The sequence below is a fragment of the Serinus canaria genome, chromosome 26 (genome assembly GCF_022539315.1).
Source record: "Serinus canaria isolate serCan28SL12 chromosome 26, serCan2020, whole genome shotgun sequence".
Taxonomy (NCBI): domain Eukaryota; kingdom Metazoa; phylum Chordata; class Aves; order Passeriformes; family Fringillidae; genus Serinus; species Serinus canaria.
The window spans coordinates 4,719,638-4,744,989 of NC_066339.1; the positions used below are offsets into that span (position 1 = coordinate 4,719,638).

Genomic DNA, 25,352 nt, shown 5'->3' on the forward strand with positions numbered 1-25,352 from the left:
CTTCAGATTCTGGAAATAATAAAGGAGTAATAAAGAAGAGATTTACCATCCAGCACAATTGCTGGGAGCACTCTGGGTAATTTCCTCCTTCACATTTTAATCTCTCCCTCTCTTTCTCTTCCTTTTTGCCTCGCCAGAATGAATCAATTTATTAAAGTTGTTGCCAGGCTGCTTTGCTGTGATGTGCTGGTGGTGATGAGGAGGAGTGGGCTGCTCTGTGCCCCCCAGGTGTCCCCCCTGCAGAAGGGGACCTGGGGCCACCCTGGGATCTCTCTCTGCAGTGCTGAAGGAATCAGCTCAAGCTCCACGTCCCGATTTTGGCACCAGCTCCAAGGAGCTCAAAAGAGCAGCAAGGCCGTCCCTGGGGACAGGCACCAGCTGTAAGAGGGAACAAAAACTGTTTGAGGAGATTAGAAACTGCAGATAAGAGCACAGACCCCTTCCCACAGAGCTCCATCCTCAAATCTGCAGCACTGGAGGCTGAGCAAACAAAAAACCCCCATTCCCACCCCTTCCCCCCAATCTCCCTGCAAAGTGGCCTTTCCTCTTCCCAGAGCCACTGGAATAAATTAAAATTTGAAAATATGGGGGAAATTATTCGCCGTGGAGATTTGGAGAGACAGCAATTAATTAATAAAAATAAGTACTGCTAATACTGGGTTTTCACACAGCCCTTTAAACTGCAAATTCCTCTCAAAGCATGCACTATTAATTAAATCATTTGCATCCACTGTGACCCTCAGATACAATTATTTATCCTGATAAATAATTTTTTATTTATCCTGACAAATATATATATATATTTTTTTTTTAATGCTGATAAATAATTGGTGGGGAGACGTAGGGCTGGCAGCAAGGCCTGGCCTGAGCCTGCCTCCTGCCCAGCCCTGTCTGCCTCAATCAGCCTCAGCCCCTGGCCCCCCCCAGCTGATTTCCAGCCTCTCTGAGCACAAAGAACAATTCTCCAGCCCACATCCTTGCAGAAAAGGGCTGTGTTTTTGGAGGAGCCAAGGCCTGGGGCTGTCTGGGGGCTGTGGCAGGGTCAAGCTCAGGGCCAGATGGATGCCTGGGCTCTGTCCTTGCCCATGCCACCAGGGACCCCATCCTGCAGCTGCCATCCCCAGCCCTGCAGGGTTTTCTGGGGGAGAGGAGAGCTCTGTCCTGGCTGGCTGCTGGACAGATGGACAGGACTGGGTGGGTCTGACACCCCCCGGGCTCCAGACAGACCCAGGGCAAGGATGAGGCTCTGAACTGCCTGAAAAAGCCAGGGCTGAGCCGGAGCTGGAGGAAACTGAAGCAGGAATTCCCTGCAGGAGCCAGTGCCAGCATGCCAGGGGAATCCATCCACAAACACCAGAGGCTGGTGTCCAAAGAGGAGCCAGAGGAGCTCTGTGACTTCACTCACACAAAGGGAGAGGCCACGGGGCCCTTCTCGTGGGGTCTCTCGGATTTTTAGGGGACACAGCCTCCTTTTCAGCCTCATTTCCCTTCTCTTTCCCCATGGGCTGAGGCACCTGAGAGCTACAGACTTCCCAAAGCCCTCAGATCCCCTTCTAATACATATCCCCCCCTTTTTTTCCTTTTTCCTCGTCCATCCATGGAATTCCCGTGGAATTCATGGTTCTTCCCATTGCTTCTTTCATCCCTTTTATCCAGTTTTATTTCTCAGCAGACCCACAGGTTGTTTGTAAAGACAAATCCCTCATTCCTTTCATTGTGAGCCCCCAGTGGGAGCATCCTCACCTTTCCCTGTGGAAAACTGACCCTTCCTGGAGCCCATCCCTGCAGAGAGGGGAATTCACCCTGGGAGAGGGAAATTCATCCCAGGAGAGGGGAATTCACCCCCATGGAAAGGGGAATTCACCCCCATGGAAAGGGGAATTCACCCTGGGAGAGGGGAATTCATCCCCATGGAAATGGGAATTCATCCCAGGAGAGGGGAATTCACCCCATGGAAAGGGGAATTCACCCCCATGAAAAGGGGAATTCATCCCAGGAGAGACATCACAATATGTGAAAAACACCAATCACTTGTTTTTAAAATTTTTAAAGTTTAATTATAATTAAATGGTTATAAAAATAATAATGTAATTGGAGTAATAATGATTTGGACAAATTGGATTAGGACAATATGAGGCAATAAAAACAAAGAGTTATGGACAGTCCAGGTACCTTTTCTGGGCAAAATAAGCCCAAAAATGACCCACATTAACAGAGGATTAACCCTTAAAAGCAACAGCCTTTTGCACGTTCCACCCAGCAATATTGGGATTTTATTCCAATAATCACCTGCTCTGGAAATTAAAACCCAGCTCCAGCAGGGGCTGCTTTCCCTCAGCTCCTGCCCTGCCACAGTCCAGTTGGGGTTTGACACTCTGCACCCGGGGTCAAGGGACGGCCAAAAAGCCAAACAGAACCCAAAAAGAGAAAAGGAAAAGCACAGCAGCCCTGCACCAGAGCCATGGATCCTGTCAGGAGCAGGGAAAAGGCACCCAGCAGAATCACAGAGCGAGAAGCTGCGAAGCAGCAAGAGGTGACAAGTAATTATAGAGCAGGGAAATGCAGAGGGAACTCATTTGGATGAGCAGCGACTGATTAACGGGCCCAGCATTTATTTTCTTTATTTATGGCCTGGCATCACAGGAAATTGATACAGAGCAGCCCATCTACAACATGGCTGGTGACATGTTCAGCAAATGAAGAGGCTGGGAGGAAATCAAACTGAATTATCCCCGCTGTTACTCAACCCCCCCTGGTCCCTCAGAGGGAGGAGCAGGGGTGGCACAGCCCCGTGTGGCACCTGGGTGTCCCCAGGGCAAGGCAGCAGGAGGGGACAGCCAGGCCACGTCCTCGTGGCCATCCCCTGCTGGCTGGTGGCCCTGCAGCTCTGCTGTCACCACATCAGCCCGGGTGATTTGGGGGGGACAGGGGGGTCATTTCCAGCCCTCTGTCTCCTGCCCATTTCACCTTTTGAGAGGTGTCCCTCAGCTGCAGCTTCCTGGCATCAGCTGTCCCCAAAGTGCCACGCTGAAGGGAATCATTATTTTCCCATTTCCTGAGATCTCCTCGCTAAATTTGTTCCTATAGGAATAGAGAAAGGAAAATTAAAAAAATAAATAAATAAATAAAATAAAGGCAGCTCTGCCTTGCTGCTCCTCCCCAGGATGGTGGGGAATTGGGATTTTTGGGACATTGGGGCCCAAGGCAGAGGAGCAGGGATGATTCCTCCTTGCAGCATTGCCCATCACCCCCATCCCTGTGACTCTGCACAGCCTGCCCTGGGATCTGCTGCTTCCCCAGCTCCTCCAGGAACTCCTGGCTGTTGCCTTCAGCCACCAGCTGGCTCAAGTTGCTGGAAGATGATTAAGGCTAGCAGGGACTGGAAAAGTCCCCAGTGGTTATCCTCTCCAGCAAGCCCGTTCCCCCAGGAGAGCATTTAATTGCCTTTTGAAGGATCCCACAGCCTCTGCTGGAGCTTTCCTGACCACCCAACCATCCTGGCATTTATTCATCCACGGGGCCTGGCTTGAACTTTGTTTTCCTTTCACTTCCTATTACTGTTCCCCTAATCCTCTCCTCCAGCCCTTTGCCATCCTTCATCCTCATCTCCCGCCCTGTCCTTCCCTGCTGCGCCTTTCAAACATCCCTGCCCTGATCCTCAGCACAGGAAATGTCACTGGGAGACACAGCAGGGCTGAGACGGACCTGAAACCAAACCCTGCCTGCAAACAGCCCCCAGGATGGCCAGGGAGAGCCCAGGATGGCCAGGGAGAGCCCAGGATGGCCAGGGAGAGATTGGCATGGTCAGGGAGAGCCCAGAATGGACAGGGAGAGGCCAGGATGGCCAGAGAGAGCCCAGAACAGCCAGGGAGAGCCCAGGATGGACAGGGAGAGCCCAGGATGGTCAGGGAGAGCCCAGGATGGTCAGGGAGAGGCCAGGATGGACAGGGAGAGGCCAGGATGGCCAGGGACAGCCCAGGATGGTCAGGGAGAGCCCAGAACAGCCAGGGAGAGCCCAGGATGGACAGGGAGAGCCCAGGATGGTCAGGGAGAGCCCAGGATGGTCAGGGAGAGGCCAGGATGGACAGGGAGAGCCCAGCATGGCCAGGAAAAACCCAGCATGGCCAGGGACAGACTGGCATGGTCAGGGAGAGCCCAGGATGGTCGGGGAGATCCCAGCATGGCCAAGGAGAGCCTGGCATCAATAGGGAGAGGCCAGGATGGCCAGGGAGAGATTGGAACAGCCAGGGAGAGCCTGGCACAGCCAGGGAGAGGCCAGGATGGCCAGGGAGAGCCTGGCAGGACCCACACAAACCTCTCCTTGGCCTCCATCAGGGCAGGGACAGACCCCTCAGCCTGGGCTGGGGGCAATCACCTTCTGGCTCTCACCTCCTCCACTTCCCAGGATTTGCAGGAATGGGGTGGGGAGAGGAGGCAGGTGCTGGTGTCCCACCACGGACAGGATCCTGTGCTGGGTGCTGAACAAAGCATGGGAGAGACCACAACTGCCTCATGTTCAGCACTTTAGAGAAACACCCATTTGCTGAGGGCATCTAAAAATCAGTGTGTGACAAACCCTAAGGACCCCATGAAGCCCCCGCACCCCTGAGCAGCTCTGGAGGAAGTTTTGCCGAGCAAATCATGCAGGAGCTGCCCAGGAGGTCACAGCCTCCATCCTCCAGCCCGGTCCTTCCACTCCAGCACCATTTAATCACCATTTGGAGTTCAGCATCCAGCATAACTGCCTCACCATCAGTCAGGCATTGTGCCAGCCTCCTGAAGCATCACTTCATCCATCATTGTCTCCCAAGCTGTCTCTCCTGCCTCCAGGGCATCATTCCTGCCCCTCCCAAAAAGCCACCAAGCCACAGAGCAGGCTCTGAGCCAGCCCCGGAGCTGCAGCTCCTGAGGAATGAGCCGGACTCGCTGTTCCCTGCTCGGGTCCCGTCTGCTGCTTGCAGAGCTGATGGATTTATTTTCATTACATTTCATCCAGGGGTGTTGTCCTCCTCCCACCTTCCCTCCAGCCCGGCTGCTGGAGCAGCAGGGCTGGGGAAAGGAGCCACCTTCCAGCTGATTTCTCATCCAGCAGAGCCAGCTCCGTGTTCCTGTCCCATTTAATTAGCACAGGGAGAGAACTGGGCTGTGCAGCCACAGAGCTGCTGCCTCCACAGGAACCAGGCTGGGCAGAGGCTCCCCCAGCTCATTCCCCCTCTCCTGGCACCCAAACCCCCCCTGTGCCACCCGAGCCAGCGTGCCCAGGTGGAGCAGAGCTGCTCCAAAGTGGATTTGCTGGGAGTGATGAATGGTGCAGCTCTCCCCACCTGCCACAGCCACTCCCAGGTGGCAGCAGCTGAGTCACCAGTGAAATATGTCCCCATCGTCCCCACTTCCCTGCACCTGGTGGGAAACAATCGCTAAATCACCTCCCTCCTGCTGTCAGTCACCCGGCCAGGCCGCAGGGACACGGAGGGGAGAGCTCTGAAGCAGTTTATCTAGGATAAAAACCATCAAAAACAGGGATAACAACATTTAAGAGCCAGAGAAACTCTGAGATCGACTCGGCTCTCAGTGCCAGGCTTGGGCTCAGCTCGGAGAAATTCATTTTGGGTTTGGTGGAGCTGGCAGAGATGCAGGGAGGAGCAGTGGGAGCATCTCGGGGTCTGCTGCTCAGCAGGGCAGGATTTAGGGACCCAGTGTGAGCAGCCCTGGGCTGGGCCTGCAGCACTTTCACTGCTCAGCACTGAGATGTGGAAAGGGGGGAAAGTTTTAGGGCCAGACAGAGCAAAACTTTTGTGTAATCAGGGCTGAATTATGCGGTAGGAACTGCAGGGGAAATATCCTTGAAGGCTGAATTTCCCCTGGTGAGGAACCACTCGGTGTTTGGAGCACACTAATTACCCCCCAGACAGGGATGAGCTGCAATTGGAGGGGTTTAGCACTCACACTTGGCAGTGATGTCATTGAGAGGCAATAAATTAATAAATCCCAGGGTAAGAGGAAGGCAGCAGATTCCCCCCAGGAGCAAGGAAGGGAACAGGACAGCATTCCTCAGGAGGAGGGGGTTGGGAGGGGATCACACAGATCCAGAGGGAGCCCTGGGACAGCTTTTCCCCAGCCTGAGCTGTGAAGAGATGCCAGGGACCCATCCTGGTGCCCCCCGGAGCCAGCAGAGCTGGCAAAGCAAAGCCCAGACCTGGTGCTCCCCCCTCAGGGGTTCCTTTTATCCTCGGAGTGTTCAGGAGGATGCAGGATCAATTGCAGGAAGCCTCTCCTGCTCAGCCCTGTTTGGGGTCAGGCCACGGCTTGGGGAAGAACAAAAGCCTGAATTTCTCACCCTGAGCTCCACACACACCTCGGAGCTGTTTCTGCATTGACTTCCAGAGCCTTTGAATCCACATTTCCCACGCTGAGACCAGGCTGGAGCTGAGCAATAACAGGGATGCCATAAACTCCATCTCTCCCAGTAGTGAAATCCAGTAGTTCAATACATTCTTAATATTCAATTACTATTTATGTAACATGCAGCAAAGGATTATCCCATTAAACCGAAATTAAGTGCTTCGTTCATTAATTAACACAACTTATTTCAAGTGCTGCCAACATTTATCCCTGGAAACGTATTGTTTAAAAGCAAAACTCACAAAGGAAGGGGAAGGAAGTTATTTGCTTGCTGCTTTTATGTGTTCTCAGAGATGAGTTATGGAGCCTGTGAAGGATCCATGCAGAACACAGGAGGGGAATCTCCCAGGGAGCAGCGGAGGAGAAATCCTGGCTGGAAAAGCTTTGTGTCCCCCTGGGTTTCTGTGAGCTCCCTCCAGGGCCACTCTTTAGGGTGGAAAAGTGGAATTTGGTCCCCAAAGTGGCCCATCTCTCAGGGAGGGGAACTAAACATGAGGTACAGGAGCTGTAAATTCATTTTTAAGCCGGTGGGTCTCTTGTCTCTGGAAGGAACTCTGCAGGACTGATATTTTTGGAGTCATCTTTCACTCCAGATGGTGTCTTTGGAAATCAAACGGCCCTGCTGGCTCTGCAGGAGCTGGAGAACCCTGGGACCTTTCCCCATTCCTTGATTGTCCTGCAGAATCCTCCCTGCCAGCCCCACGATCCCAAAATCTCCACTTCCACCAGATGGGAACTCTGAGCAGCGACTTCCAACCAGCTCAGGTCCCACTCTGAGACCCTCCTGCTCCATCCCCAGCTCCAACCTCCAGGCTCCATCTCTCTTTGGGAGCACCAAGGAACAGTTTTCCCCTCCTTTCCTTCCTGACTTCCAGCTGCCATTATTAGCTCTGTTTCCATCCCAGCAGCAGCTTTCCATGGGCTCCTGGGGAGGTCACAAAATTCCAGATCCATTAAATCACCTCAGAAAAAAAAACCAAAACAAAACAAAACCCTGCAGAAAATCTTCCTGACTGTTATTTTCTAGATTGAAGAAAGGAAAAAAGAACTAAAAAGAAGAATTTACAGGTAATTTCCTTGTCAGGAGTTCCTGTCTGTAAATACAATCGAGATAAGAGTGACAAGGCAAATAGCTCCTTTTCTCTCCTGAATGAATTATTCAATCCGCCACTGATCCCCTCTAACTGCTCCAGGATTGCCTTCTGCTTCCCTGATTTATTTTACTTTATTTAGTTCTGTAGAGAAGCGCCGCCAATAATGGAAAGGAATTCAGGCAATTTCAGGATTCAACAAATCCCTCCCGCAGCCCCGGCAGCTCAGCCCGACCCCGGCTCCCTCCCACTCTCCTCTGATCCAGGATTTCTTCTTCCTCAGGAGCAACCCCTGGATAATCCAGATTACCTCCCCTTGGAATGGAGCTGAACTTTGGGACAGTTTGCAGAGATCCTACAGGAATAGGAGTGTCCCATAAATCTCCCCATTCCCAAAGGATGGAGGAAACCCCATCCAGCCCCCGGGAATGGGATAACCCTGCTGAGCTCTGCGTGGGAGATCAGAGCTGTCCCCGCGGGTGGATCCTCCTGGTCTTGTCCCTTAATTGCTCCTCCTTGGAGAGACCACAGCCCTCCCTGGAGAGTGGGAATTCACCTCTCCTCACACCCCCGGGGAATTTTTTTTTTAGGACAGCCCCAAAATCCCTACAAGACATCAATAAAGAGCAGCACCGCAGCCGGCGTGGAAAGCGAGGAAATGAAATTACAGCTGGAAAAACGCTGCTCTGCAGCCCCACCAAAGCCAATAAAAATATGACTGGAGAACAGAACTGTTTCGGAGCCGCCAAATAATATCCAGGGGATGATTCAATTACAGGGGATTAGCGCCAGGCTGGCTGCAGAGCCCAAAGTTCCTCTGCGAGGTTGGGAAGAGAGGGGCAGGTGACGACTTCATAAACCCCCAACCTGCAGTGTGGGGGCTCCAAAGAACGGAGAGGAGGAGCAGCAAAGCAGAAAGCAGACAAATAAACCCCTCATTCGACTCACGAAACAAATCATGGGGATTTCTGTTCTTTTTCCCCGGAGCAGGTTTCAGCCAGGGCAGCGTTTCTTTAGGTTATCGATTAGCAATTAGAGAGGTGTTTTAGCTGCTTCTCTGCTGTGTCCCTTCCTCCCTCCAGAATTTCAATTCCACAAGAGCTTTTTCCACCCAGCAGTGGGGGCCAGGAAAGCAGCACTGCCTGACCCCCTGCCCTCAGCCTTGCCAAAAAGCCTCGGGGAGGAGTGGGGAAGGCGTCACTCGGAGAAAGAAAAATAGGCTGGAAGAGAGAAGAAAGAATCTCGGTTCGGTCCAGCAGGAAGCTTCCCCCTGTGGCTTTTGGGAAGGGAAGGATGCTCTCCAGCAGCTCTCTCCCTGAGGAGAGGGGTTGGGATCACAGGTCCAGGGTATGGGGACCTGCTGGTGCCTCTGTTACTGCCACCCACGGGGGGTGGCCCCACAAAATGCCACCACAACGTCCAACAGCTGTCACCAGCACAGCGTGAGGGGGGGCTCTGTGGGGAGAAGGCAAAGCTGGATGGGGCTTGGAATGCCCTGGGGGATGTCCCTGCCCATGGCAGGATGGGCTTTAAGGTCCTTTCCAACCCAAACCAGCAGAGGATTCAGTGATTCCAGCAGTGGCCACAATCCCCAGCACATTCCAGCCCGGAATCGATGGAGGAAAACCGCCGGAGTCTCCGAGGAAAGAGAGGCCAGACCCTTTCTTCAACAGCAATTTTCAAACCTTTTTATTTGGTTCCTTGTAAAAAGGGGGAAAATAAAAGGAGGAGAAATAACAAACTGATTTCAGATAATTTGCTGGGGCTCCGGGTGCATTGTAAATGTGTGCTCCAGCCAAGCGGCAATTTGATGGATTTCACAGCCCGCTTTTGTGCCGCCGCTCGCCGAGCAACGTCCTCCCCTGAAATTGTGGCTGCCTTCATGTTCTCTTTAGCACAAGGCATAATTGCCCCCTGCAATTTGTTGCCTGGAAAGGTTACCAGGAAAGAAAGGAAAGGGAGAGAAGGACAACTTTGTTGGCGGGGGAACAAGGGAGAAGGGGAGAGGCAAAGCTGGCGCATTTGAAATGGGATTTATTCCATGGCAGGAAGGCACAGGAGCTTCCCAGACCCTGGTGGGCATGGAGCTCCCACAGGGGTGGGATCCCAGCAGCCAGGAGTGCACATCCCTGCTCCTGTTAGGAGAATCAATCCACAAACACCAGAGGTCTATGTCCAAAAAGGAGACAGAGGAGTCCTTTTTACTTTGCTCCAATAAATGGAGAGGCCATGGGGCATTCCTCTGGGATCTCTCACATTTTCAGAGGACACAGCCTCCTTTTTATCCCAATTTCCAGCCGCATTTCCCTTCTCTCTTTCCCCATTTCTGAGGAACTTGAGAGGCACAGACTTCCCAAAACGCCTGATCCCAGAGACTCCCCTCTAATAGACAACCCTCCCTTTTCATTTTTAATTCTTATGGAATTTAGGGTTTTTTTTCCCCTCATTGTTTCTTTCATCTCTCAGTGTCTAATTTCATTTATCAACAAACCTGAACTTTATTTGTGAAAGCAAATATCTTTTTCCATTCACCAACAGTGGAATCCTCCCCACTGTTTCTTTTCTCTCCCAGTGCTGGTTTTACCTACCAGCAGCCCCACGGCTCGTTTGTACAGACAAATCCCCCATTCCTCTCAATCCCAAAGGGGCTGAAATGCCAGGAGGAGAAAGGGCCACAGCAGAGGAAGCAGAGGGGAAGGGAAGGAGGAAATCCTGGTGGAAAGGCTGGGCAGGGTGGGGAGGGGGCTGCAGGCAGCAGCAGCAGCAGCCAGTGTTTATTAATTTTCTGCTTGGCTGCTCTCGGTGCCACAGCTCCGAGATCATGGAGCAGCTCCACACTCTATTAAATAATTCAATCTGCGAAGAATCCAAGTGTGTAAGCGAACACTCTTATGCGTCTTAAAATTTAATTGTGGAGCTAAACAAGATGAAGTGCAAGGAAGACATAAAAGATATGAAAATAGATGCTGCAGCTTTTGTTTCTCAGGCTGCTCCAGCCCTGCCCAGGAAGCTCTCCCCATTTTTCACACGCTGCCTCTAAAGAGTCTGAGCCTCCTTCATCTGCTCCCCCTCCCCTTTGCTATTTACAGCTGTGTTTGCAAGCAGCAGGCCTGCAAATCACTTAATATCCATTAGAGCAGCTCCATTCACCCCGCTGGCTCCTGCTCTGGCAGCAGTTCCCTTATAAATCCTCCTGTTCCAGGGTTTAGGGAATCAGCTGGGAGCACTTGCTCCGGCCGCCCCTGTGCCCTCTGCAGCTCACAGCCTCCCCCTGGCCAGGCTGGAGACCCCTGCAGACCCTCTCCTCCCTTTCTGGAGCCTCTCCATGCTGAGACTCCATAAATCAGCCCTGCTGGAGGGTGAGTCTCAGCTACCTGCAGGCCAGGTGAGAGCCAGGCCCTTCCTGCACAGGCTGGGTGGAGGGATGGGAGCATCCCATGCCCTGTGCCACTGCCCAGAAAGGCTGGAAAGCCTCAGAGAAGGGATGAGGGTCTGAGGTTTGTTTGGAAAGAGGGGTGAAATTGTCTGTGGGGACTGGGGGGTGAAGGAGAACCCATCACTCACAGAGGATCAAAACCTGAGGCCCCAAACCCCAGCAGGAACCCTCTAGCTCATCCCCGAGCCAGCCTCACATCCAAGGTGCCAGGCTCACATCCAAGGTGCCAACAGACTGAGAACAGCCCTGGAGGTTCAAAGCCCAGCTGTGAGCATTAGAGATTTGCTCAGAACATCTGCAAGTGCACAGAACACCTGCTCCTGCCCCAAAACCCCACACTGGGCCTGGGGCTGGTGCCACCAGCTGCTCCAGCTCTGCTCCCACCTGCTGCCAGAGCAGATCCCTGGGGCTGGATCCCAGGGAATGGCTCAGTTCTCAGCCACTGAGCTGCAAACAGCCCAGGAGGGGGGTTTGGGGTGGGAGCACAGGGCTGAGTGTCCCCTCTGTGGCACAGCCCTGCCCAGAGCTGCAGCGGGGCTGTGCAAACCATCCCTGCAAAAGCCACTCACACAGAGCTGCTGCATTTCCCTCTCCGTGCTGGAAGATCAATCACAGCCCTGGCTCGTGGCAGGAGCAGCCAGCTCAGCCCCTGCTGCACCCAAATCTGTGGAATTCCAGCTTTGTTATTGCACCCAGGCTTGCAGGTGTATTCATGTAATTTCTTCTTGCAAAGGGCAACAAGTGACACCTCGGGCTGCTTTGTCTTCATTTGCTCTGCTGCTGAGATTTTGGGTTGTTCCAGGGGCTGGTGGGATGGGAACAGCCACAAAACCCTGCAAAGCTCCACAGCTTGAACCTCATCAGCTCCCCAAAAGACAGGGTGGGGGGTTGCTGGGTGGGGGATGGGGAGCTGGGACAGCAAATCAATACCAATAATCAATAAAATACACCAGCTCTGCTGGAGAACCCAGCAGGCCGAGGCACACTGGGACAGGGGACCAACAGCACCAATTCCACATGGATGTCCCCACTCCAAAAAAACGGACGGGGGCTCACCCAGACCCCCACACTCCTCCCTTCCACCCCCCCACGTCAGATCTGCTCCACCACTGACAGTGATGGACAGGGGGCAGAGCAACAGGTGAATTAAACAGACACAGCCACTGCCAGGAGTGGTGCTAAATGTCAGAAAAGATCAACCCTGGCACTCACAGCGTGGCTCTGCTCCCGCCCAGAGAGGTGATGGAGTGGAAAAGCCGCCTGCAGAGAGGGGAGGGCAGCTCTGGAGGGTGCTGAGCACGGCTCTGAGCCTGCCAGGAGCCTTCAGCTTGGATCCATCAGCTTCAAGGTCTGAGCCCAGCCACAGAGCCGGGGTCATGTCCTCCCCCTGGACAGGAGGGACCTGCACAGGCACCTCTCAGCTCTGCTTTTGCAGGTGCTGTGTGTCCTCCCTTCCCTGCCATGTGAGCATCGGGCTGGAAGCAGTTCAGGACAGCAATGCAGGTGTGAGACCTAACCCTGATCCTAACCCTGATCCTAACCCTAATCCTAACCCTGATCCTAACCCTAATCTTTAACCCTGATCCTAACCCTGATCCTAACCCTAATCCTAACCCTGATCCTAACCCTAATCCTTAACCCTGATCCTAACCCTGATCCTAAAACTGATCCTTAACCCTGATCCTAACCCTGATCCTAACCCCGATCCTAACCCTAATCCTTAACCCTGATCCTAACCCTAATCCTTAACCCTGATCCTAACCCTGATCCTAACCCTGATCCTAACCCCGATCCTAACCCTAATCCTTAACCCTGATCCTAACCCTGATCCTAACCCTAATCCTTAACCCTGATCGTAACCCTAATCCTAACCCTAATCTTTAACCCTGATCCTAACCCTAATCCTTAACCCTGATCCTAACCCTGATCCTAACCCTGATCCTAACTCTAATCCTAACCCAGTGGCTGTTCCAGATGCAATCCAAGACATCCCAGTCCAACCAGCCTCCCAGGACCCACCTGCCTTGCACAGTGCCAGGTAAAAACTTCCTGCTCTCCACAAGGGAAGTGCCTCTTCCCATCTCCCTCACCTTCCCCACATGGCACATTCCTCCAGGATGACCCCAGAGAAAATAATATCTGTATTCCAAGGACACCAGCCCTAAAATAATGTTATTTTTCAGTAGTGCCACTTTAAATCTCGAGCAGTTGAAAAACCAATTTGCACTTAGAAACATCCAATTTGTTTGCAGGTGTTTTCCTCTGAAGTGGCACCAGCTAATGGGGGCTGGCAGGGGAGCCCCAGACAGGTGCCACGTTCTGGGGCACCAGCTCAGCCAGTGTGGGACATTCCAGGAGAGTCCTGGGGCTGGAGCACTGGGAAATCCATTTGTCACATGAAACGAGCAGGGACAGAGAGGGGCTGAGCTGAGCATCCTCCAGCACGTGGTGGTGTGGAAGGGAGACCCAGGTCCTGTGGACATGCAGGACAGAGGGGATGTGGGGACAGAGAAGGACACAGGGAATGGAGTGGCATGAGTGACAAGTTTGGCTCTTTGCCCACCTGAGAGTCAGGGGGTGAGAAAGAGAGCAAAGGGGCCAGGAGTCCTGTCCTGCTGCAGGAAAGCTGCTGCCAGCTGCTGCCGTGGCACGGAGCTGCCAAGGCTTGGTCTGCCCACAAGATTTCCTCTTCCCAGCCAGAAGAGAGAGTGACTAACCCCAAACCTGAGCCATTCATCACCTTAATCGATGTCCCCGACACGCGGCGCCCCCGTCCCTCACCCTGCAGCCGGTGCCTGGAGGTGTGAGGCTATTGATCCCCGGATGCCCGTGTGATTGGAGTCCACAATCCACTGCCTGCCCAGCCCAGCCGAGCCCAAACCTCTCAAATCATGTTGACACCTTTAGGAGGTGCCGGACGCTTCATCCTCCCCGGTCCAATATGTAATTATGTCCTTGTCACCGTGATGTAGGGGCTTGGCAGGGCAATAAAACCCCAGGGGCCCCGCGGCCGCTGCCAATCCCGGGCTGGAGTGAGACTGCAGGAAATAGAGCTCAATAAAGGCGTGTGTGCATCACAGCTGAAAGTTTGTCTGGGAAAACAGGTGGGGGAGATGTCAGGGCCTGCTGTCACCGCGGGCTTGGAGCGTTCTTCGCCTCCTCGCCTTCCTGCTGCCGGCCGGGGAAGGGAGGGAGCAGGTGAGGGCTGGAAATGTAGGATCTAACCCTGCTCCTTTCATTTCTCTGCTTCAGACACCACCAGTCTGATCACAGCAGACCCTCCAGGGACAGCCAAACCCTCCCTCTGCTTGTGGCATGCTGGAAGCTGCTGGCAAACCGGCACTTCTCTCTCTCCCCTGAGGCTCCAGGCCAGCCCAGGCACGGGTGGGCACAGCACGGGGCCTCTCCTGCTGTCACAGCCTGCCAGGCTGGAAGGACATCAGTGGCTTTTAGCATGGCACAGCCAGCTCCTCACCAGCCTCACGCTGGGCTGCAGCAGCAGCCATGGCAAATCCCTCTCTGATTCCCAAATCCCTTCCAAGCCCTGGAAGGATGCTCGGGAAGTTTCCACCAGTCCTGCTGGGAGAGGGGTGCTGGGAGGCAGCAGAGCTGCTCCCCAAAGAGCACAAACAGTTCCCAGCAGCTCGATTCCTCCCCTCAGGGCTCGGCAAGCATAATTTTTCTTCCCTAATCTATCTTTTGCTTGATGAGCTGTCGATGGCAGGAGGATTTAATCTCCCATACCCTCACTCTCTCCCGAATGCACTAAGGTGAAGGCACTTCATTACAGAACCACTCAGCTGTCTGTTCCTATCGATCACACCTTGGCATGGGTGACCTTGGATCGATGAGCTGCCGATTATTTAGTGCCTGTTTGCCCACACCAAATGCCAGCAGGGCCAGCACCAGCACCTGCACCCAGCTCTAGACAGGAGCCTGGCACCGTTCAGGGTCTCACAGCAAGAGCAGGGACACACAACCAACTCAGACACCAGGATTTGCCATCTGGGGACAATTTGTCTCTTCTTCAAGTGGATTCAGGCCTTGGGTGTGATGTTTCCCATGTCCTGCTCCCAGAGTCCATCCTGGGCAGGATCGTTCTGCTGCAGGGCAGTCCCACTCCCTGAGCAATCCCCCATCACAGCTCTGCCTTCAGGAACCCAAGATTCCCATCAGGAAAAGGGCAGCGAGAGCCAGGACAGACAGTGATGAGAGAGGCCAGCCCAGGGGGTGACAGAGTCCCTCACTTCTCTCCCAGACCCAAACCTCCCCCTTCAGCTCTCTGGTGATTCATCCGCCTCCACCACGTCCCCTCCAACCAGTCACTGCCTTACTTTTTAATCAAATCCTTTGCTTGCCTTCCCTTCAGGAGCCAGAGCCATTTTTCTATTACACCCTGATTGATCAGGCCCTCGCCAGGCGCTGTCCTGGTGCTTCATTTCCCATTTCCCATCCCCACCCAGCGGGCTGTGGGCTGAGCCCCTCGCTGGGCACCACAAACACATCCATAAATGCACACAACTCAGGAGAGAAGCCAGGGGGAAACTTGATCCTGCTCTTGATTTGCTGCCCCCAGCTCCACACCCCACAACAAAGGGAGGGAGAAGCTGGTGTTAACCCTGGAACACGGGGGCAGAGGAGGAGGAGGACACGGAGGTGAGTCTGCCCCGCTGCTCAGCGCCGGGAGAAAGAGACTCCATCCTCGTGCTGTGCAAAAGAAAAAGCAGGGGGAGAGTCTCCAGGGCTGCTCGTTGCTCATGCTAATGAGTTGTTTTCCACTGTAAGGAACCAGGAGAACAAGCCCAGACTCTGCTAAACAAGGACTGTGGCTAAGCCAGGTCAGTGATCAGCCACCCCCCGAAGAGAGCGCTGACAAGGTGGTAAAAACACGGAATTAAACCTCTTTTCCCTCCTCCCTGCTCATTGCTTGGCAAATTGACAGACTCCAAAGGCTCCCTGGTGCCTTGTGTGGCCCTGGGATCACCGTGGGCTGGGAAGTGGCTTTAGGAGGGCGAGCTGTGCCTGTGCTCCACGGGACACAGCCAGGACAGGAGCCTGCCTGCCTGAGCACCGCAAAACCCGCACACAGGTGAAGGGAGAGGCTGGACAAGCCCATCCTCAGTGTCACCGAGTCTCATTCCGAGGCCAGGGACAGCTGGCTCAGCCCATCCCGCCCTTCCCCAGCTGCTGGCAGATCCCTGCTGGCACGGAGCTGCCTTATCTGCGCTGGCACAGCAGCACGGGGCTGCCCTGCCATCAGCCACCGGCGGATTACAGGGGTTTATCAGTTTATTAGGGGACAAAAGGCCCCCGGCAGAAGGGTTCTGAGACAGTGCAAGCAGCTGATAAGAGCCCTCCCAGCTCCTCAGACACCTCAGCCGCGTCTGGCACATCATGGACACCGGGACCCTGGTGCAGAACGGGCGCTTTGGGCACTGAGGGCACTCAGGGAGGTCCAGCTGCCCTGCCCAGGTGAGCGGGGATGCGGGAGAGGCTCCCTGGGAGCACCTCCTGCCCGAGCTCTGGGTGCCACTCTGAGGTACAAACCCCTCAGGGTCCCCTGGGGTGTGGCAGGGGCAAAAAAAGAGCAAAAACCGCTCTGGATGAAGCACCAAGACAACATCTGGGGGAGCACCAGTGGAAAATCCCCAGGAGGTTTTTATTTTCCTTCTAAAGTTTCACCTGACTCTATCACTTCTCCTCCTCCTTTCCTTCTTATTTTCTTTTTTGGTTTCTCCTCCTATTCCTTTTAATTAACAGTGTAATGGAACTCAATTCATTCGCAATCTATTCTGGCAAGAAACAACCCTCCCCGGACTCCAAATGACCTGACTAATAGGGTTAGAGGCTGTAAAAAAAGTGCAAGGAGAAATTTTTAGCTTCCTCATCCTAATTATCTCCTCTGAGCACCACGACAGCGCTGTGACACAGCGGCACCGAGGCTGCCAGGGGGACACGCTCTGCCTGGGCACGCTCCCTGCATTTCAAAGCTTCAATAAAAAAGCTGATTTTTCCCTCAGCCTCCCATAACACACAGCCCAGGGCGAGCAGTGGGAACTGGGGAGGGATGAGGAGCAAGGGGCTGGCCAACTGGGCGAGCTGGTGTTTGAGGGTGAGAGGGGAAGGTGGATAAATAGGCTGCCAGTTAATGCTATTTAGAGACAGACAGACACAGCAGGTAAATAATGATAATGATCTTCTAACGAGCTCGCATCTGCACAGCACCTTGCCTCCGACTGAATCCCGAAATGCTTTACAAAATTCAAATGATCCCAGCACGGTCCTGCAGCCCTTTCCTGGTTTGTTGCCAGCGCTGAAGGGGGTGCTCAGCTGTGCCCAGCTCTGGGCCAGAACACTCTCGGGACAATCCCACACAGCACTCCAGGACCTGTTTGGAAAAGCCCTTCCTGGTGGCATCCTCGGATTTTTCCCAGCTGGGTCCCTCCCAGCTCTGGGAACATCATTAAGGAGCTCTTAAACTGATTCTTTTGGGATGTGATCTAAAAATGAAAGTTTTGATCCAGCCCTCGGTTTCCTCACGAGCTCGGAGCAGAAGCTTTCAACAAACCTGGTTTGGGGCAACCTCCAAATCCTGACACACCTCCAGGTTAATCACCACAGTAACCCAGAGCTGTTAGGAGTTCTCTGCAGGCTGGAATGGGTGTGATTCCCCAAGCTGCGGGGGGATCTCACCTCCAAACCCTTTGGTGAGTACTCAGGGCTCAGTTCCAGTCCAGCCCTGCTCTAATTTCCAACTCTATTTGTTCTATTGAGTGGTTATCAAGTTAAAAATGCAAGGACTATGGATTTCTTTCCAGCTTAAACATCTGAAAACAAATGTGCTAATGAGCAATCTGACCACTATAAAAATGATTACTGACAGCACTTCAAGGACCCGACTTTACTGCCTTCAGAAGCACCAAGAGCAGCAGGACGCAGTCCCAGGGCCATCCATGCAGCCTTGGCCAGAGGGAATCTCCACATGAATGCTTTGGGGAGAATAAAACAGTCAGGGAGGAAGAAAGGAAAGCCAGGAATCAAATCATCCCTTGCCAAAGCTGCTCCAAGCCTCCTGCAAGTGATTCGTGCTTAAGAGGCCGGAGGATGAGATTTGCAGATGCTCTGAATCTCTTCCACCAACGCTCCGGGTGAGAAGGGACCCTCCTGCTGCAGCTGGGGCTTTTCCTTCACCTGGGGCTTTTCCTGGTGGACATTTCCAGGTCCAGCCTCGCCGAGGGCTTTTTCCTGCGGGACATTTCCCCCTACACCCACCGAAGGGAGAGAGGAAAGGAGGGAAAGAGAGAAATTACCGGGCTTCAGCTTCGAGGTATTGAACAAAACCGTGCCCTTCCTCCGGGCCTGGTGAGTGATGGTGCAGTCCGAGCTGCCCATCTGTTAGGATGTAATCCTCACTGAAGGAACAAAGAGGGGCATGAAAAGCCAAACCCTGCTCCATTTAAACACAGATTGGAGATTTATGGGCGTTTCACCGGCCCCTTGTTCCTCTGGTGATTGCCCATTCCGGGCTCTCTTTGTTTTCACAAACAACCACCCATTCTCTCCGCTTCAGAGGCAGCAAAAGGGACAGGTGCCAAAGACAAAGTTATTTAAAGTGTCGTTCTAGCATCCCCTGGAACGGGCAGGAGGGACAGAGCCAGCCTGAGGCCGGGATGCCAGCACAGATGGGATCCTCTCCCATGCCCTGGCACTGCCACTCCTGTGCTGGCATGAGTGGGGCTGGCTCCGGGCACGGGGAAGGGCTGCCATGGGGGATCCCATCCCATGGATCCCATCCCATTCAATCCTTTCCCCCCTGGGGCTGCTGGGGAATGCAAAGATTCCTCAGGGGACACTCTGGCCTCACCCCGGGGTCCCAGGCAGTGCCCAGGGCCCTGCCAGGAGCAGGTCAGGGAAGGGAGAGGCTGAGAGGGATGCAGGAGGGTGGCACCAGTGACTCAGCCACCCCCAACCCAGCCGTGCCACCACAGCACTGCTCATGAACTTCTTCTGGGTAAGACTGAATGAGGCCAGGGAAATGGGCTCATTCCCCATCATTCCCCCTCCAGGAGGAGGAGGAAGAGCAGGTCAGCTTAAGCTCAGCTCCAAGGCTGAGCAGGACTCTGGCAGCTGGGCCAGAACAGGCAGCTGGAGGCAGAGACACAGCTCAGGGTCACATCCTGGCTTTGTCACCGATCTGCTGTCCCTCAGCTTTGCCCTCATCCTGTCCCTCCTTGTCCCTCCAGACTGGAGCATCTTTCACACCTGCTGAGAGCTCACAGCCTCCCGAGCACGGACAGCTCCAGTCTGAGGGAGTCCCCTCCCTCAGTGGAATTTGGTAACACAAATAAAAAGGAGAATAAAGAGCAGGGACGTTCCCTTGGGTGGTTTCCTCCCCATCCCCAGAGCCAGCAGCCTCGGGCAGAGCTCAGAGTGTTGCTGCAGGTCTGCCCTGTGCAGGCAGCCTGGAGCTGACAGAATTCCCAATCCCAGGGAGGCAGCAGCACACGTCAGCCCAGCCTGAGTCCGAGGGCTCGCCAGGATACAGAGAACACACTCCTGCCTTCAGATGAATTGAAAGTTAACCACAAACTGCTGAAAGCACGTCAGGGGATGAAAGAGGCTCTGCTGCTGACTAATTGGAGCTCAGGAGCAGCCCAGCTTTGGGTGGTTTTGCCAGAGCTGCCATGGGCATTCTTGCCCTGGCAGTGCCAAGCCAGGTTTGCTTTAAGCCCTGGTGCATTTGCAAGTCTGGCTGCTCCAGCCCTGCCCTCCTGCTGGGAGCTGAGAGCCCGGGGCTGATCCTGCAGCCACCTGGCGGGTCCCTGCTGTTATCGGCACTTGATGATATAGCCGAATTAATAATCAAAATAAAGGCTTTTGTTTCAGGACCAAGACAACCAAAGGGACAGCGTCGAGCCCTTGTCCCTTGTCCCCTGTCCCTTGTCCCCTCTCCTTGTCCCTGTCCCCTGTCCCTGCCCCCTGTCCCTGTTCCTGTCCCTTGTCCCTTGTCCCCTCTCCTTGTCCCTGTCCCCTGTCCCTGGCCCCTGTCCCTTTCCCTCTCCCTGTCCCTGTCCCTGTCCCTGTCCCTGTCCCTGTCCCTGTCCCTGTCCCTGCCCCTGTCCCTTTCCCTGTCCCTGTCCCTTTCCCTGTCCCTGTCCCTGTCCCTGCCCCTGTCCCCTGTCCCTGCCCCTGTCCCTTTCCCTCTCCCAGTCCCTGTCCCTGTCCCTGTCCCTGTCCCTGTCCCTGCCCCTGTCCCTTTCCCTGTCCCTGTCCCTGTCCCTGTCCCTGTCCCTGCCCCCTGTCCCTGTCCCTGTCCCCTGTCCCTGTCCCCGCCCGGCTCGGGGCTCCCATCGATCCATGGGGATGAATCAGGCGAGGTCTCGATCACCGTTTTTCTCAAGCTCTGCTCTCAGCTCACGCGAACGCATCCTCCTCCCAGCAGGGCCCTTCAGAGAGCCTTCGCAAGCAATTAACGTCGCCGGGCCCCCGCGGGCAGCGGGGACATTAAAGGGAACGAGCTCCGCAGCCGCACAAGCTCCCGTTAATTTGTTGACACCGCGGATCGGTGTTTTCTCCTCTCTCCCCCTTCCCGGGGAGGTCTCCAGCACAAGGAGCTGAGTTTGTTCCGTCCGCAGAGTTCTGTCCACGCTCCAGTTTTGCCAGACTGGGGCTGGTCGTTGATCCCCAGCTCTGCCCATCACCTCCCGGCCATCCCCAGGGGCAGGCAGGGCAGTCCCCACCGCTGGCACTCAGAAAATCCGGCTGTGCTCCTGGACCCCAGCAGGACACCGGCTCCCACTGTTAGGAAAATGAACCCACAAACACCAGAGGTCTATGTCCAAAAAGGAGGCAGAGGAGTCCTTTGACTTTATTCCAATCAAGGGAGAGGCCATGGGGCATTCCTCTGGGGAATTCCTCTCTCACATTTTTTGAGGCACATTTTTTCCTCTCTCCATGAGGCATTCCTCTCTCACATTTTTGGAGGACTCAGCCTCCTTTTTATCCCAATTTCCCACATTTCCCTTCTCTCTTTCCCAATTTCTGAGGAACTTGAGAGGTTCAGACTTCCCAGAACGCCTGATCCCAGAGATTCCCCTCTAATGCACAACTCTCCCTTTTCATTTTTAATTCTTATGGAATGTAGGGGTTTTTCTTCCCCATTGTTTCTTTTATCTCCCAGTGCTGGTTTTATCTACCAGCAGCCTGTTTGTTAAGACAAATCCACAATTCCTCTCACCGTTTACCCCACAACCTCAACTTCCCTCTTGGCTTCAGGATTCCATACAGAACCAGGCAATTTGTCCAAGCAGCTGATGGGAAGAGTTGAACCTTCAGTCAAACCAGTGCCCCAAAGCCCCAGGCCATCCTTTCCTCTGGTTTGTGCCCTTCCTCCATCCCTGGAGAGGTGACCAGCAGGGAGCTGCTGCCCAGCAGGCACGGGGTGATCCTGCCAGTGCAAACACCAATAATCACAGCATATTTACACCCCACAGCTTGCACTGAACTGAATGAACTCATTGAAGTCAGCAACAACGGGTCAAGCCAACAGTAACTTGTCTCCATCAGACCCACGGCAGGGCCAGGGGAGCTGTGGGAGGGAGAAACCCTTTTATCCTAATTAAAGCACAACCTGGCAGAGCTCAGCTCCCACCTTTCCAACACCTTCCACCAAACTGCTTAATCACAGGCAAACGAGCTGCTGTAATTACAGCAGGAAGGGATTTATCTCGGGAAGCAGAGGTGGAGTAGCACGACCTGCAGAGAAAGGCGGTGTCAGCAAAGAAGCTGCGGGACCTGCAGGGGGATCTCCGAGTCCCTAAATCCCTCCCTGATCCATTCCAGAGCCAGCAAACATCAGTTCCTGTGTGCTCAGACTCCAGGGATCGGCTCTGTGTGCTCTCTGCCACTCCGGGTCCATTTCCCAGTGCCTGGCTGCACGTCCCTCAAAATCCAGAGGAAAAACATTTCCTTCAAGCTCTGGGTTTGGAGTTAAGTGCATGGAAAGCACTCAGAGCAAGGCAAGGAAGGGGCTGGAGGATCCCAGTGCTGCCCATCCAAGGCTGCCCCCAAAGTCCTGCCTGGAAATTGTTGGGGAGCTGCAGATCACTCCTCACTTTCAGAGCACATTTCCACAGCAGCAGCCTGGCCTTGCCCAGCTCCTTCCCCTTCTTTGGCCAGAGATTCTTCCCTGCCCACAGGATTTCCCACCTCTCCTGGCAGGTTTGCCTGAAGGGCTGAGCAGGGTCTTGGCTGCACCCCTGTGCAATCCATGGGCTCGGTGGGGAGCAGCTCCAGCCTTTGGATTAAACAGGCAGGAACATTAATAAAAACCCAAAAAAACAAAGACCAAAACTGCAACAATAGCAACAACAAAAATCAGAAGCCTCTGTTACACCCAGAAGCAGCAGGTTCATGCACTTTTGGAAGCACTTCTGAAAGGCAGATTGGATCAATGCAGAGATGGAAAGCCCAGGCAGCACACAGGCAGCAGTCCCTTGTTTTATTCCACACAGACTCACATTAAAAAAAAAAAAAGAAAAGAAAAAAAAAAAGAATAATCGCTTTACCCAAAAAAATTACAGTCAGAAAAGCAGAGCAGGAACAATGATTTTTTGATTTCCCATATTTTATTTTCCCCACCAGTGACTTCCAGATCAAACGCAGTCACTTTGCAAGCTCCAGCCAGGGCTCTTTGCCCCCCCAGCTCAAGATGAGCTCTTTGACTTCACAGCCCGGCCCCACCAGGAGCCTCCCACCCCAGAGCTGCCATGGCTCCGTGCCCAAACTGGGCCAAAACAGAAACCAAGACCCAACCAGGTCCATTTTCCTGGCCTGGGACAATGCCCCAGGTTGTCGTTCTGGGGGCTCCGGCAGCGACCCCGCACTCGATGCTTTCCCCACCCCCTTCGCCCCCTCCGCGCTCAGAGCTGGCACCAGTGCGGGACTCTGCGCGTTAATTAAAGGTTAATGAACGTGCTCAGAGCACAGACATCAGTGCCCTCTACTGGGACCAGTCAGAAGGGCTGTGGGGGAGCGCCGGGCACCCGGCCTGGGTGATGTGCCCTGGCGGGGGGAGCCCGGAGAGGCGCGGTACCAGCTGGGTGAGTGCTCCTCGCACAGGCTCTTCCATCCTCATCCTCATCCTCATCCTCATCCTCATCCTCATCCTCATCCTCATCCTCATCCTCATCCTCATCCTCATCCTCATCCTCATCCTCATCCTCATCCTCATCCTCATCCCCATCCCCATTCCCATCCCCATCCCCATCCCCATTCCCCTCCCCATCTCTGTTCCCATTCCCTTCCTTGTCCCAGTTACTGTCCCCGTCCCCATCCCTGTCCTCATTCCACCTCATCCCCATCCCTTTCCCCATTCCCCTCCTTGTCCCCATCTCCATCCTGATCCCCATCCCCGTCCCCATTCCCCCTCCTTGTCCCCATCCCTGTCCCTATTCCTGTCCCCATTCCATCCCCATCTCATCCCCATCTCCATCCCTGTTCCCATTCCCTCCCTGTCCCCATCCCTGTCCCCGTCCCCAAGCCCGGCTCTGGCGCCCCGCAGGGCTCCCCCAGCCCCAGCACTCCGTGTCCCAGCCCCCGGGGTGGCAGTGTCCCTCAGGGAGCACCGGCGGCACAGGGAGGAGCTGTCCCCTGTCCCCAAGCCGGGCTCCTCCAGCCCTGGGAGCTGGATCGGCTCTGACAGCGCTCGGGAAAAGCAAATCCCCAGGGAAAGGGAGGGAAGGGGAAGGTGGGCTTTGCAATTTCTAAAACCACTCTCAGTTTGACTGCATTAGCTTTGCCTTAGGCTCCAAAACACGACGAAAGCCAAGCAGAGAGGGGGGGAAAGGGATTGGGGGGAGAGTGGGGATGGCAAAGAAGGAGAAAGCTGTAATTGCAATTGCTGGAATTCACTTTTAATGCTGGCTGCTGAATACAGTAAACACACTCCCAAGTCCAGGGAATAAGCATTGATTTTTTTTTTTTTGCAAGTGTTCCAGTGAAAAGCTTCAAATCAATCCTGTTCTGTCAGACACTTTTTTGCCTCTTGGCCTCCAATTACTCACTGCCCACATCCACCCTTCCCAGATCTCACCTTCAGCAGGCACACCTGGTGCTGAAGGAGCACTGTTTGATCCAGAATCCCACCCTGCTCAGCCAGGGAAGAATTCACAGCCCCAGCAGAGGAAGGGCTTTGCCTGCAAAATCTCTCTTGGGAACAAGGGACAGCCAGAAAGAAGAGGAGAGGAGAGGGGGTGCATAGAGGTGTGGGGATATTTCTTCTTTATCACAGCTCTGTAACATCATGGGTGATGCTTTGAGGGCTCAGGCTGAAGCTCTGGGCTGGACAGGGAAGCCACAAGAACCTTTTGGTTGTTGTACTGATGCAGAAACACCAAGGTGTCATTAAATCCCAGTGGGAGCCTCCTCTCCCACCTGCCTCCCAGCCACCCCTCCAGTTCTCCAGACCTTCCCAAAGTTTCATTTTCCAGCTACAGCAAAGGCAAAAAGCTGGATTTTCATCCCAAGCAGGATTTGCAGGTTGCTGGTGATGTTTGGTCCCTGCCAGGTTTCCCAGAGGCAGGAGCTCAGGGGGATGAGCTCTGTGTGAGATCCCAGGAGTCCCACCAGCTGCTCAGTCCCTGCTGGAAAGCTTCAAAGCAAGGCAAAAATGTCACTGAGGCTGTTTTGTACCCTCTGCAGGGGTTCAGTGTCAGACTGCAGCCCGAGCTTTGATTGTCCCCTGTGACTGAGGAGGGAAGGGAAGTCCTTGCCAGGGTTTTGATGCTTCCCTGGGCTCTACCCCCTGGATGGCAGCATTTCATTCATCTGCTCCATGAGCAGAGGGAGGAATATTGGCCAGAAATCTGGCCTGTGGGACAGACACAGCAGGTCCTGCTGTCACACAGAGAGGGAGCACAGTCTCCTATAAACTCAAGGTTTGCTCAATGATCTTGGAGGTCCTTTTCAACCTTTTTTGTGACAATGAGGCAAAGCTGATTCTTTGTCAAGCCTTAATTTCAGACGAGGCTTAAACAACTTCTCTGCTCCCGTGGCAGAGGGAAGCTCCAGGTGCCCATGCTTGTGACAGAATCTCACACTGTGGAAGCACAGTGGGACAGTGCCAGGGAAATGCCACCCACGAGGGGGACAGAGCTGTCCTGGTCAAACACATCCTGCCAGAGAGCCAGAGCTGACATTTCCTAGGACAAAACTTTCTCCAAAGCAGACACAGATGGAAGCAGACTCTCACATCCCACGGCTCCTGCCACACATTCTCCCTTTTCCTCCCTGTTTTTCCCACATGGATCAAGACCTCCTGGCACAGAGGATTTGCTCTCATTCCCAGCACCCAGCACGAGGAAGACTTACCACCGCAGTGACATGACCTTCAGCTGCTCACAGCCCAGACATTTCCTTCTGAC

The 25,352-nt window shown here is 54.2% G+C and overlaps 1 long non-coding RNA gene across 1 annotated transcript; it reads right to left on the reverse strand.

Annotated features, from left to right (window-relative positions):
• Positions 1 to 261: 261 nt before the first annotated feature.
• Positions 262 to 25,352, reverse strand: LOC127060802 (uncharacterized). Its single transcript, XR_007780131.1, has 3 exons — positions 25,300 to 25,352; positions 2,968 to 3,081; positions 262 to 378 (listed from the first exon to the last, which is right to left on the reverse strand). It is a non-coding gene; the product is annotated as an uncharacterized LOC127060802 (long non-coding RNA).